General features: G+C 38.5%; 1 pseudogene; it reads left to right on the top strand.

Moving 5' to 3' along the window:
* Positions 1-992: 992 nt before the first annotated feature.
* On the top strand, positions 993-3,525 carry LOC150059146 (deubiquitinase DESI2 pseudogene; annotated as a pseudogene).
* The last annotated feature ends 258 nt before the right edge of the window (positions 3,526-3,783 follow it).

Raw genomic sequence — 3,783 nt, 5'->3', positions numbered from 1 at the left:
AGTCACCGACTTTTTAATCTTTTGGTTCTTAACCCTAGTATTTCTTCTCTAAGAACTCACAATTGTGTGGGATCTCTCCCTATCCTTTTTTCTTGTTTTTTTTTGTTGTTGTTATTTTTACTTTTTAAAAATTTTTATCAATGAAATCTCCTATATATACCTCCTCTTTTCTTTATATATTCTTCGTATTACTCATCTTATTTTCATAAGTTTCATCTTATTTCTTCTAAATTTTGTACTCAACTGATTTACCTTTCTATTGCCCTAGGTCAGTTATCTTTATGCTATCTCTTTTCTTCGTTACTATATTAATCTTACATTCCTACATTACTCTTTTCTTACTTCCCCTCTTTTCTTTCATACTATTTGCTATCTCTGGTCCTCTGTTCATCCTTCAACTTTTATAATGCATGGATCTACAGTTGATGACTTTTGAGAAATACTGGATATCTAGTTGTTCAATTATACTGGAGGTCCAGAAGGACTTAAATACAATAAAGAGTGGATTGATTGGGGTTTTTTTTGTCATAAAATGCTGACTGGTGGTGGTATTAGATTTGTCTGTAAGTGCACAAAAAGAGAGAGAGAGAATGATAATACCAATCTAAAATTGTGAACACCTATTGTCTGAACAGCTAACAAGCACTAGATTGGTTATATCTTAAAAATTGTAATCTTATGCAGTATTAATCTGGCTCCCATTTTCAAATGGGCAGAACAAGAAACTCAAGAAAAATGGCAAATCAAGGAATAGCATCTCCCACCCAATATAAACAGGCAAAGGAACAGTCAATGGCAAAACTAGAGGAGAGTCCTCTAAATACAGTTGGTAACATGATTAAAGGAAAGTTTGAAAACATACAGAGATATGTGAAAAAGCCATATCTAAACGAGATGAAACTATAAAGAAGGTGATACGTGAACGTGAGAAAGCCATAAAGAAGGCCATAATAAGAAAAAGGCCCTAAGTAATAAGGAGGTCACAATGAAAAATGGATGAATTCATAGACTCCACAAACAAAAAGCGGACTGACCTCCAACAAATGTTCAGTGAGAATAAAGCTGCTGAGCTAACCACTCAAATGGAAATGAAGGAGTTAAAGAAATCCACATACAATCTAAAACAAGAGATGCAAGGCATCAAAAATGAGCAATTGGAAGGGATATGAAGAATAAAGTAGAAAGTATTGAAAGCAGGTTAGACAATGCAGAAGAAAGAATCTCCAGGGTTGAAGATAATCTAGTTGTTATAGAGAAAGAAAAGAAAATGAGTCAAACTAAATCTAGGAAATAGGAGAGAACACTTCAGGAGGTCCAAGATACAATTAAGAAACCTAATTTAAGGCTAATTGGTAATGAAGAAGGCCCGGAGAAAGAGGTCAATAGTATTGGAAATATACTTCAGGGAATCATCTCAGAGAACTTCCCAAATGTCCAGAAGGGCGGGCCCATCCAGATACAAGAAGCTTTTAGAACCCCAAACAGACCTGACCAGAAAAGGACATCCCACTGCCACATTATAATCTGTACAGGATCAATATAGACCAAAGAAAGGATCCTAAAAGCAGCCAGAGAGAAGACAACAATCACCTACAAAGGAAAATGAATCAGAATTAACCAAGATTTCCCAGCAGAGACCATGCAAGCAAGAAGAGATTGGAAGGATATATATCATGCCCTAAAGACAAATAACTACCAACCAAGACTACTGTACCCAGATAAGCTCTCATTCATAACTGAGGGAACAATAAAAACTTTCCATTTCAAGGAAAAGTTGTGTAACATTACATAACAACCAAACCATCATTACAGAAAATTCTCAAAGAAGTTCTACACATTGAAAACCAACACAAACATGATACTGACAAAGAAATGGTACCTAAAAATCATACGAGCTAAGTACCACAAGAACTGTCAAGCCTCAGGCCCTAATGAAAGCTTTTAAATATAGCAGGAACTAGTAAATATTTTTCAATCCTAACTCTCAATAGCAATGAACTTAACTCTCCAATTAAACGGCATAGACTGTCTAGTAGGACAAGCACTGAAATAGAAATGGCAATAAGAATCTTCCATCTAAGAAAAGCCCAAGGCCAGATGGATTCACAGCTGAATTCTATAAGGTCTTCAAAGCAGAGCTCACACCAATACTCCTCAAGATCTTCAATGAAATTGAAAATTGAGTTTCTTTACCAAACTCATTCTATGAAGCCAGTATAACCCTCATCACAGGAATGCAAAGCTGGTTCAACATATGCAAATCAATTAATATAATTCAACACATCAACAGGAGCAAGGATAAAAATCACATGATTGTCTCAATAGATGCAAAAAAGGCATTTGACAAGATCCAACACCCCTTTATGCTAGAAACTCTGGAGAAACTAGGAATCCATGAAACATTTCTCAGTATAATAAAGGCTGTGTATGAAAAACCCACAGCTAGCACTGTACTTAATGGTGAAAAGCTAAAGTCATTCCCTCTAAAATCAGGAATGAGACAAGGATACTCATTCTCTCCACTCCTCTTTAACATAGTATTAGAATTCCTAGCCAGTGCAATAAGGCAAGAAGCAAGCATAAAGAGAATCCAAATAGGGAAAGAGGAAGTAAAACTTTCTCTCTTTGCAGATGACATGATTCTGTACTTCAAGAACCCTATAGACTCCACTCCCAAGCTCCATAAGCTGATTGAAAACTTTGGCAAGGTAGCACGGTATAAAATTAACCCTCAAAAATCAACTGTCTTGGGCTTGGCCCCATCCTTCCACAGGCTCCCGTCAGTGGCCCCGGAGTGGCCCAGCTTCCAGATGCTCCAGCCTAGGTGGAGGCGGGTCGGGCTGGATGCTTAGTGCCCCCCACAGGCCCCAGAGATGCCGAGTAGAAGCGGCCCCGCCCTGCGGACATGGAGCCACGTGAGGAGAGACGGTGGCAGCGAGAAAGGGGGCCAACCAGTTAGTGGTGCTCAATGTGTACAACATGTATTGGATGAATGGATACACCTCATCTATTGGGATTGGAGTTTTTCCATTCAGGAATTGAAGAATATGGCAGAGAATTTGCTTATGGTGGCTGTCCTTACTCTTTTTTCTGGAATATTTGAAATTTCCCCAGGAAATGCTTCTGAACTAGGAGAAACATTTAAATTTAAAAAAGCTGTTGTTTTAGGGAGCATTGATTTACTAGAAGATGATATAGAAAAAATTGTAGAAGAACTGGGAAAAGAATATAAAGGCAATGTCTATCATTTAATGCATAAAAACTGCAATCATTTTTCTTCAGCTGTATCAGATTCTTTGTGGGAAAGAGATTCCTCGATGGATCAATCGACTTGCCTACTTCAGCTCCTGTATACCCTTTCTCCAGAGTTTCCTCCCAAAGGAGTGGCTCGCTCCTGCAGCCCTGCAGTCCAGTGTCAGCCAAGAGCTCTAAGATGAGCTGGAAGAAGCAGAGGATGCTACTGCATCTGCCACTATGGCAAATGCTGCGTCGGGCTCCAGATCCAGGCGCCACACTAAGCTATAAGTGTCTCCCAAAGTCACCTTTGGAACTGTCTCCAGCAGTTGACATCATTAGAGAAAAGAAAACAGAGTAAGCATCCTTTGGGTACTTTGTATGCAAAGATGGCTCTCCCCCAATCCCAGTTTTTCAGCTCAGGATTATATTTGTAATCTTAAAAAAAAAGGATACACACACACACACACACACACTATATCTATCTATCTATCCCATGGCACAAGAGGGAGAACTTTCTATGAAGCAAGATACCCTCTGGTTTTTTAC

Source organism: Megascapheus bottae, chromosome 9 (genome assembly GCF_031878675.1).
Source record: "Megascapheus bottae isolate mThoBot1 chromosome 9, mThoBot2.hap1, whole genome shotgun sequence".
Taxonomy (NCBI): Eukaryota; Metazoa; Chordata; class Mammalia; order Rodentia; family Geomyidae; genus Megascapheus; species Megascapheus bottae.
This window is presented reverse-complemented; position numbering and strand designations above follow the sequence as displayed.